This window comes from Protomyctophum parallelum, assembly GCF_964188405.1.
Source record: "Protomyctophum parallelum genome assembly, chromosome: 22".
NCBI lineage: Eukaryota > Metazoa > Chordata > Actinopteri > Myctophiformes > Myctophidae > Protomyctophum > Protomyctophum parallelum.
The window spans coordinates 10,387,559-10,398,294 of record NC_139714.1 but is presented as its reverse complement, the minus strand read 5'-3'; positions in this window follow the sequence as shown (position 1 = coordinate 10,398,294).

The window sequence follows — 10,736 nt, the reverse complement described above, 5'->3', positions numbered from 1 at the left end:
TTCTTTCACATCAATACTGCAATATAGAAATACTCCGTTACATGTTAAAAGTTAGGAATTCAAAATGTACTTGAGTAAAAGTACAACAGTATTGGCATCAAAATGTACTTAAAAGTACCAAAAGTAAAAGTACTCATACTTCAAAATTGTACTTTATTACAGTAAAGTAAATGCACTTAGTTACTTTCCACCACTGACTATATGGCTGGTGGAATTGAAAGTATAGGTCATCAACGTCAAGCACTGTTATCTGTAACAGCACGGTATGCCATGCAGGTATGCTGGGCCTGCTGGAAACATAATGAGGCATATGATGCTGTTGGTTGTTTAACTCTCAATTGTTATTATTCTTCCATCGGCAAAGGGACAACCACTTCCCTAAACAATACTGATGCCCCAGTCTTGCTACTTACAGGACTACACGCATCGCATGGATTTAACTTGTCGGGACGGGGAAAGGGACATCATTGCATCGCTGAGTGTTAATCACTAGACATATTGACAAATGGAATAAGACAAGGACAAAAAAGATGAGAAAATGCACTTAGGCCCTCTATACTACTCCTACCATAGGTAACGTTACTAGACTACAGCATTGTGAGTCGAGTGATACCAATGAATGCTGCTACTTTGAAATTGTTTGCAGAGTTTGAGAGTTTATAATTGCGACTATATGGACCATTCCTGATTCCATATGTTGATCTGACCTCATCAAACCCTGTACACTCAAGACATGCTCCACACTGTATATGACCAGTACAGAATTAATTACCGTAATTTCCGGACTATAAGCCGCGGCTTTTTACCCATGATTTGAACCCTGCGGCTTATACAACGGTGCGGCTAATCTATGGATTTTTACAGCTAACGCAGAGCCATCTCAGGCTCTGAGCTAACGTAGCTGCGGCTTATAGTCCGGTGCGGCTTGTATATGGGATTTTCCCTAAATTTGGCTGGTGCGGCTTATATTCAGGTGCGGCTTATAGTCCGGAAATTACGGTACATATGTTGGGCCCCCCATGCCAAAGCGCCAGCGCTCGCCCAGTGTGTGTATAGTGTGTGCGCGAGCATCTACTATTTAACATTTTTGAGAAGTCCTGAAAGAGTTGAAATTATGAAAGTTAATTGAATAACTGAATAATTTTGAACTATGTAAAAGTTTTAGAACTACCGTTTTGAAGGCATTTGTAGAATCGGCTTCAGGTCTGAATGGGTTAAGCCTAATCAATGATGTTGCTATTAGACTGCATTTTACATGCGCTACTCTGCTGTTAAAGAGCCTTGTTATGTGTGATATACAGTAGACTGTAAATCTATAGAGCTACAGTATAATTTGAAATGAGCCCAGACTGGGCCCAGTAGTCCTAGAATCCAGGCATGCCCTAAAATGTTCTTTTAAAAGTTGTTATTTGACATTTGACAAGTTGTAAAATTGAATCTACAGAAAAAGATTTATGACCAAAATGTTTGGCGGCATATTAATAAAGAGCAACACCAGTAAATATAAACACACTGGCAAAATATACCACCATCTTTCTCTCAGACACACACATATATTATGTGCGTGGTGTGCATTATAATAGTACATACTCCTTGAGTGCTGCTTTCTTGTTGCCATTGCGTTAATGCAGAGCTGTCAATCACCAGGCACAAGCTGTCAACAAAAAGGGCCCCTCCGGAGCTGTCCCGACTGTGACCACACGCACACAACCATCAGCACCTCACACAGGCATGAGTTAAATCCTTGCCCTTTCATTTCAATCACCGTGCAGGGCTTTACAGGAATGACACGGATGACAAAACACAGGAGGTTCGTCGGAATGACAGAAACAGAAGCATAATAGATTCGCCAGACTCGACTGGAGAGAGAGAGAGAGAGAGAGAGAGAGCGCAGGTGAGGTATGCGCGGCATGAGAATGAGCTGGTGAGAGGGGCCGCAACGACAAAATAGAACACTCAGAACACAGCTCTTTGCAATAAACCCAAATTGTGTACCTGGGAGTGACACGTACTGTATATCTCATCAAATAGCCCAGCCTGCATAATAAAACAGCGTAGTAGTGCAGCCAAGGCCGGGGGGGGGGGGGGGGGAATAAACCCTCATCTTCAATCTCAGGCCGAGGGCTAAATGGCGCCGAGGCGCTATCTGGTGCTGAAAATGATATATGATCATGAATAACATGAAAGATTCAAAGGCAGGACAATGATGGTCTATGGGGCTCTGAATGGAGAAATGATATGGTACAGTAACACCTCACATTATGAGCATTGCAGCTCTCCTCGAATCTCCTCGTCACAAATGTATATTGGTTATAAAAGTAAAGTGTCACACTGTAAAGATGGTTAACGGTGCGATACGATTTGCCCACAGATTTGTTATGCAAGTCGATCCAGTTTGACATGTTTAAGCACTCTATACTTTTATACAGATTAGGTGCCAGGAATGAGTTTTAATAATATATTTTTATGTTGTTTTTAATTAAATCATTACAGTTAATGAAAATCGCACTTTTTCTCTGTCACTCAAGTCCCCGATTATGAAACAGGAATCTGAGTGGTTCTCAAAGTGTGGTCGGGGGAACCCCACAGGGATCCTTCAGGGGGTTCCAGGAGGTCCCCAGCTAAATTAACCATTGCGGGTATATGTACAAATGGAACTAAATGGACCCTTAAAAGGTCAATTTGGTTCCATTTGTACACTCTGAGTTATGGAGATCAGTGGACAAATCCATACCAAACTGGGCTCCTTGAAATAAAAAGAATTAAGTTAGTTTTGGCAATACATTATTGAATATTATTAGATTCCTGTTGGGAACACACGTCCCTCAGTAATGCAATAGCGTTGTGCTTATTGTTAGTACAGAGCCTATATATTATTGCGACCATAGGTCGCAGTTAACTATGAAACCTTGCATTTTTGACACCTAACCCACAATACCCGTCACTCTGTCACGACACCTAACTCGCTATCCCCGTCAATCACCCCAGGCCAGCCCTCAGGTCATTGTGACATCACATGACATCAGCCCCCAGGTCACCCCTGGCAAGCCCCCAGGTGCCCAGGTCATCGTGACATCACGTGACATCATCAGGGATGGATATATATACGGTAGTAAATGCGACCTGCTGTCGCAGTTAAGCTCATATATGGAGAGCCCTGATGTCATTCATCAACATAGGCCGGCAACTCATCTGACCTCAAACCTCAAACCCATAGATCTCCATATATGGATATATGATATATGTCATATATTTTTTTGTCCCACGATTTTGTAACCCATTTTTCACCCCTTTGTCAATCATCCTGTGATGTGATCCTGGGCTCTACACACCCTCCGCCAACCTAGGGAGAGCAACGGACTTAACTCATGCTTCCTTCATGCTTGAGTGTCCAAGTTGCTCCTTTACACCTGACAGGGGGGAGTTTCCCTGGTTGGACGTAGCGCGTGGAAGGAGCACGTTATTCCAACCAGTTCCTTTCCCCTCCATCAGGCGTCCCGGCTGGCCAGGGGGAGGCAGTTTAGAGAGCAGGATTACTGCATGTTTTTGTGAGGGTATCTATCTACCCTAGGGGACATGGGGAGAACATGCAAACTCCACACAGAAAGGCCCATTCGCCAACCCCGCCTTCGGGTATGGGCACTGATGACGCGGAGGAGGAAACACGCCGCCAGCACCCACAGCGCCCCGAGCGGGAATCGAACCCAGGACCTTCTAGCTGTGAGGCGACAGCACTACCAACTGTGCCACCGTGCCCCTAGAACTTTCTCTTCTGACATTCCATATGTTGATTCTTCCCCATCCATCATTCCTCTTCGATGTCTCCCTTTTGACTTATACCAGTCCATTAAAACTCTAGACGGGCCTGCCCCAAAGTCATTAGTGCAGCCACTCCCCCATATGCCAAAGCGCCAGCGCTCGCCCAGCAGTCTGCCATAAACGAGGCGGATGCATGCACGCGACCTCGCCCTTTAGGGCGCCGTCGCTTCTCGCCCTCAGGCGTCTTACTGGTATAATTAAAGTCTACATTGACGTCAAGAGTGATGACATCAGGGAAATATGGTCATGAAAGGGACACAGGCAGACAGATACATACTGTAGATCTCCATATGGTCTTCAAAAGGACACAGACAGGCAGATATAGAGATATGTGGATTTATATTGGACAACTACCGATCCAACCGCCTTCCCACTCTGCTCTGCACTCCCTGAGGTTGTCTGCAATACACACTGCAAGTTTGAAGTCAATTTGTTGTACGGTTCTTGAGATATGTGGGACAGACAGAAACACATGCACATAGATTCTGCGCATTTGTAGATACAACTTAACCCATTCTGACCGGGCACCCATTTTGGTGTCAGCATCATGTTATGCTTTAGCTATTTAAAAATAGCAGATCTACAAGCTCATATCGCGCCACCGAGTGGCGCGATACGAGCTTGTAGGTCTGCTATTTTTGAAAAATCGAAGAGCGACTGACATTTTTTAGAATCTGATCTCAGGTCAGAATGGGTTCATCAGACCAGTGTGTGTCCGGCGGAATCCTCGTATGAATCTGATCTCAGGTCAGAATGGGTTAAGATATGATTATACACTGGCAGTGTATGGCAGTGTCCCAACTCTCTCAGTGGTTGTGGCTGGTCCTAGATGGGACTGGGTTGGCAGACCAAGTGTGGGTCATGAAGACCAGGAGCATGTCAAATGTGACTTCACAGTCATACTACCATGAGTCGACGACTGCAGATGTCAACTTTAGAAACGGACAACAATAATTGGAAGATCCAGGACAGCTCTAGTGTGTCAATGTATCAGCCATGAATGAGGGGAAACATTTTGACTAAGTAAATGATGAAAAGGGTATGTTTGAAAAACAAAGAAAATGACCCGATCACTGACGGGAAACGTACAAAGAAATGTTGCTCTTTATTAATTTGGCGTTTCAATCATTAGATCTTCACCAGGACGGACAATGAAGATGTAACGACCAAAACGTTGAATTAATAAAGAGCAACAAGTGTGCAGATCCTTTTTTGTTTTTCAAAGATACTCTTTTATAATATGCACTTTTGTCCTACACACCTGTCACCAACCTTTTGAGGTGTGCATCGGCCTTTTTCCAATTAACAAAATAAATGAAAATATTTGAATTCTGAAATAAGGATATATATAAAAAATACTAATAAAAAAGACAGAGGGATGGAAAATGGAGACAAATGGAATCAGAAGACTGAAAACAAGGAGATAAATGAACAGAAGGACAGAGGCAGAGGGGCAGGAGACACACACACACAGCGCATGGCGGGTGACAGTACAAACGATCAGCAGCCCCACGCAGAGATTTATTCAGTTGTTTCAAAGGACATCTGCTGGACTCACAACATGCTCTGCAGTGTGGTTCACTAAATAATGAATTCACAACATTCTAACTGGACGGGTTGTATAATAGGCCTACTGCATCAAAACGTTTGGAACATTTTTCAGTTATATTTGAGACTTCTTTCCGTCTTTCTCATAAGGACCTTCCAATGCTGTTCTGAAGTATAATTCACCGGATCAAATCAAATCGAAGGACTTTCCAATACTTTGTTCAAGATTCAAGAATATTCAAGACATTTAAAGACTCATTGAAATATCTATATATATATATATATGCCAAGCTGAGTTTATTACTTCACGAATGGTATAAAAAAACGGTCACTCTTTGGATCCAAGGGCACAGAGAGAGAGAGAGAGAGAGCGAGAGAGATATGTACCCAAAAGGAGCTTAGCACCCACGCATGTCAACTTAGTCTCCTTCAGGGCATATACAACAAGTGACAGCTCACAGATATAACAAGGCTGGTATGGCGAGCCGCATGCCAGGCAATCAAGAGTAGCACTGGATAATTGACAGATGCACTTGTGGGAAAGTGGGTGTGTGCATAATAAGGTAAACGCTAGTCTCGAATGGCCAGCCCTCCAATCTCACTCCACTCCATTACGAATGGAGGTCTGGCTAGAATAAGTGAGCGGCTCATGCACTCACTGGGGTGTGGCTAAGCTGTGATTGAGCGGTGACAGGACCATGCAGGGTCTGAACATTTATCAGCTAAATTGCAAGAGATGTTAGAACCGTATTAAAACTTTGCCTGATATGTGTGTGTGCAGTCTGCACACTGCACAATATAAACACAACACAACACAACACATATCAACAGCTTTTGTGGGCGTTAACATTTGTTTCATGGAGTAGTTTAATGTGCACACTGTTGTGCGTGCGCAAGTGCGTTGTCATTGTGTGTGTGTGTGTGTGTGTGTGTGTGTGTGCGCGTGTGCGTGCGTGTGTGATGATGGATTTGCCTTAACAATATTGCCTGCCCTTGTTAGACTACATAATCATGTAGAAGACGTTACAAAATATTGATCAGAACGCAAAGTGCAATCTAACCTCTATCTTCATCTAGTATAATTCCAAGTGTTGCCGTCAATTCAGTTCCTTTCCCAAAGGTTTACTCAAACAAACAGAGAGGTCTGTTTAGCGATTGAGAACATTGGCGTGTTCAGTTTACAGTAAACACACATTTTCACTCAAAGCACCACAAGATACGGCTACAAGCGTTTTGGGGGATGTATACTTTTGACAGACTTTGTCGCGTTTCAAAATAATAGCGATAATAGGTGATGTGCAAGCACAGAACGAGCCGTGATGGGAGCTCAGATAAGGACTGCCAGTGCTAATGTGGTTACCATCCACCAGGGTCACATGGGGAACAGTCATCTGTCGTTTTCATTGGCGGTTGTGTGCTAGCCCGTGCGCTCCACTTCCATGGCAACGGATAAGAATGAGAAGCTTTCTTCCCAGCTTGCTCTGCTCCTGACAACCAGGAAGCGTCCAATCCACATGCTCCCTGACACACACACACACACACACACACACAGTGGCTCAGGGGTAGAGTGCCTGGATGGTAACCGTAAGGTTGCCAGTTCGAACCCGGGCTCCCCCAGAGTTACTGTCGAAGTGTCCTTGAGCAAGACACTGAACCCCTAATTGCTCCCGATGTGCTAGTTGGTGCCTTGCATGGTTTCCGCTGCCATCGGTGTATGGATGTGTGTGTGAATGGGTGAATGTAATGCACAATCTCTGTAAAGCGCCTTGGATAAAGGCGCTATATAAATGCACCATTTACCATTTACACACACACACACACACACACACACACACCCGCCCTCTCGGTCTCCAGGAAAACCTGGCATCAAGCAGTCTTATTCAAACGGACTGGGATAATCCACTGAAGCGGGCTATTTCCCTGTAACGTATAGCAGTGTGTATCCTAATCCGGGTGTCACGGGACATATTTGAGAAGACGTCAGTTCTGATGTGGAGCGTAAGAATAGAGTGACAATTAGGGAACTTCAGCTGAAGTGATGTACAACTGAACCCATGATTAGTATGGCGATAGCTATTGAGTTCCGAAGAGTTTTTTTTTTTTTCATACCATATTTTTATTTGATCTAAAACCAATGTTCTCAAATAAAAGTTTTGGTTTGAATTGATTTTGCACTGTGACAAAATATCAGTCAAAACATCTGTAACATCTGGGATTCTCTGCATTGGACCTATACAAGTTTGGCAAAGCACAGCTCTGAAGAAGGCATACAATGTAATTCGACATATAGGGTCCCAGCTTCAGCGGTCAATGTAAACTTGGTCGTCCCAGAGTGAAACAACCCCGAGAAGCAACGTTCCAAAGCAGAGCTGTTCCAGCTGAGTGTTGCGTTTGCGCACAGAGGGGGATGGAGAGGCAGATAGCCTCCTGGTAGAAAAGTTCCATCCATCAAGCAGATCAGGTTATCAATCTGCGTCTGACACCGTTCCCTTTAGTATGGAGTGGCTGGTTCCACTTGCGTCGACACGTGTGGAGATGCCGCTTCAGGGCTGTGATGAATTGGCTCTGTTAGTTTACATCGCATCTTCGTCTTTCCTTGTTCAAACTAATCAGCAAGACTTCTTTTTTTTTTTAAGCGATTCTGCTTCAACGTGCTGACTCGCACTCGACACAGAGCAACCTTTGAGATTTAAAAAAATTATGTTTCTCTGTCACTGAAAATGTTATACACTGGTTACACGTCCATGACTGATTTTAACCACTTTAAAATGTCGAAACCTAAAAAAAGACTGCGAACATAGCAGATGAACAGGCTCACAACCTTGTATTTAATATGGCTTACGTTGTTTAATATGTGTTAATTTAACACCAGTCAACTTTGAAAACATGAATAATAGATAATAATCGTGTTTTATAGTGGCATCTTCATTTCAAGGATTAGTTTTGATGGACTGCATGACTAATTGTATTATGATTCAGTATTAGCACAATTTAACAGTAATTTTCACTTTACAACATTCTCAATTACTAGAGGCTTAAAAAAAAGGAAAAAAAAGAAAATATCCTCATTTCATATTCAGCCTTATTCTCTGCTCTTCAGTGATAGGTGACTGAGGTACACTACTACTATTGGCTGCAGTACTAAGTAAAAGCGCTAAATACAAACTAAATAAAAACTATGCTGATGATGATTACTAAAACTAAGTACAAAATATATTGATGATTTTGTCAACAAATAAAAACTAGACGATGTTAAGGACAAGTGGAGAAGAGATCCAGTACAACGCAAGTGATTTTATGCAGGTGTTGTGCTGTTGAAAATAGCAGATCTACATGCTTTGTAGATCAGCTCTTTAAGTGTACAATCTCAGCCATTACGACGGCATCAAGGCCGGGATATCCACTCTAGTTCTTTTATAACTATGGGTTGAACTACTGTAGAAGCTCTAGAAGAATATACCCTACTTTATCATGGGACTATAATATACCAAAACAGCATAACAGCATTCAAAAGTATATCATAATAATTGAAATAAGACTTTAAACTAGCGACTGAAAGCATCAAGTATTTATGGCCATGATTACTAACTACAGTAATACAATCAAGTGTAAAGTCCTGTCCATTTTAATCAGTGGTCATTCTCATGCAGCAAGCAGGTGTGTAAACAGCCTCATTCTAGCTAGGCCATTAATGAGAACTGCATGCAGTGATGAAAAGCACTTCATTATCGGCTTCAAATCCAACAGAGCTTCCTTGCCGCCTGACTGGAGCACACCACAGTGTAGAAATAATCTATTACGTTAAAGTCCTGTATTAAAATTTGTACCCAAGTAAAGATTAAAAAAATGTATAAGCTCACAACTCATTGCGTCACGACTTAGTTACTTTCCACCACTGACTAGCATACTCTGTCAGCAGTGAGAATTTGACAATTTCTCCTTCTCTCAACATTGCCTTCAGCCAGAGACTTTTTGCCAACCAATGGAAAGCAATATAATTGGAGACCCCCTGACTGGTAATGGAGGTCTGCGACCCCAAGAAATCACTGAACCAACCCTCCTTCCCAATGGCAATCTGACCAGACACATTTAATTAATACCCGCCGCTATGGGCTCTCACGTAGACTATATGCAGGCGTAAAAGGCAAAAGGAGAGGAGCGATTGTAAATCAATGTAGACAATTGGGAGATGAGAAAAGGAGATGGACATACAGTATTTGCACACACAGGGCGCGCTGTCCGAGATGAAAGCCTGCAAGAACAGATTGGTCTCACTTTCAGCTCAATGCAAGTTTATCCAACTTTCCTCTGGATGTGTTTGAGGGCGGATAAAGATACGGCCCTGAACAAACAGTACGCAGGATTCCATTACCCGTTTCAGCTCTAAAGCGCCCTTTGATTCTAACAGAGCCTTTGCTTTGCTTTCAATCGCTCAACATTTCTCTCTCTCTCTCTCTCTCTCGCTCTCTCTCTCTCACTCTCTCTCTCTCTCTCTCTCTCTCTCTCTCGCCCCCTCCTTTAATTCAATCAATCACCAGCTGTGTGAATAGAAGAGCCCAAGCCACCTGGGGGGGGGGGGGTTGGGGGCATTCAAACGTGGCTGCTAACTCACCACTAATTTGAGAATTGTCAATGAGTGAAGTCAGACAGAGAGCAATTAAACAGGGGTCTGAGTGTCCGGTGGCCCCTGTGGCTCCGGCGGTCGGCTCAGGTTAGCCGTGGCCAGTGGCTACAGGGCCTGTCGGCTGGTGAAAATGTTCAAGACGAGAGCGAGGTGGAAGCAGAGTTAGCAGTGAGGGCATCGGGGGGGGGGGGGGGGGCGTACAGTTATGTGTGGGACTGAGGGAATGCCCCGGAGGAGAGGCAGACCCGTCAAGGATGAAAATTCCCAGTGACAGCACCAGTCATGCCTGCTGAGCTGTCACCATGCGGCCCTGAAGCACAACACAGCACATGGAATGCCCACCCCTCTGCTGTCTAATGCAAAGTCTACCTCAGAAGATATCCACAGTGAGTCAGTGGTTCTCAAAGTGGGGTCGAGGGACTCCCAGGTGTCCTTGAGCGGGTTATATAATAATTATGGTCCTCCAGCAAAAGATAAGTCAATCAAAATAATATCTTTAAAACGACACAAATTGTATGGGGGTCCCCCTTTCAGATGAGGGTCTGTAGCCAAAAACATAATGTTGGGGTTCTTGACATAAAAATAACTTTGAGAACCACTGCTGTGATCATGAGTAAGTAACTGAATACATGTACTGCAATGCCCTGATGCAAGTCAAATTAATTTGTCTTATTGTTGGTGTGTCATAGCACTACCGGCTTGCTTTATTATGTAACCGGATTTGATTTACCTGCATACTACCCAA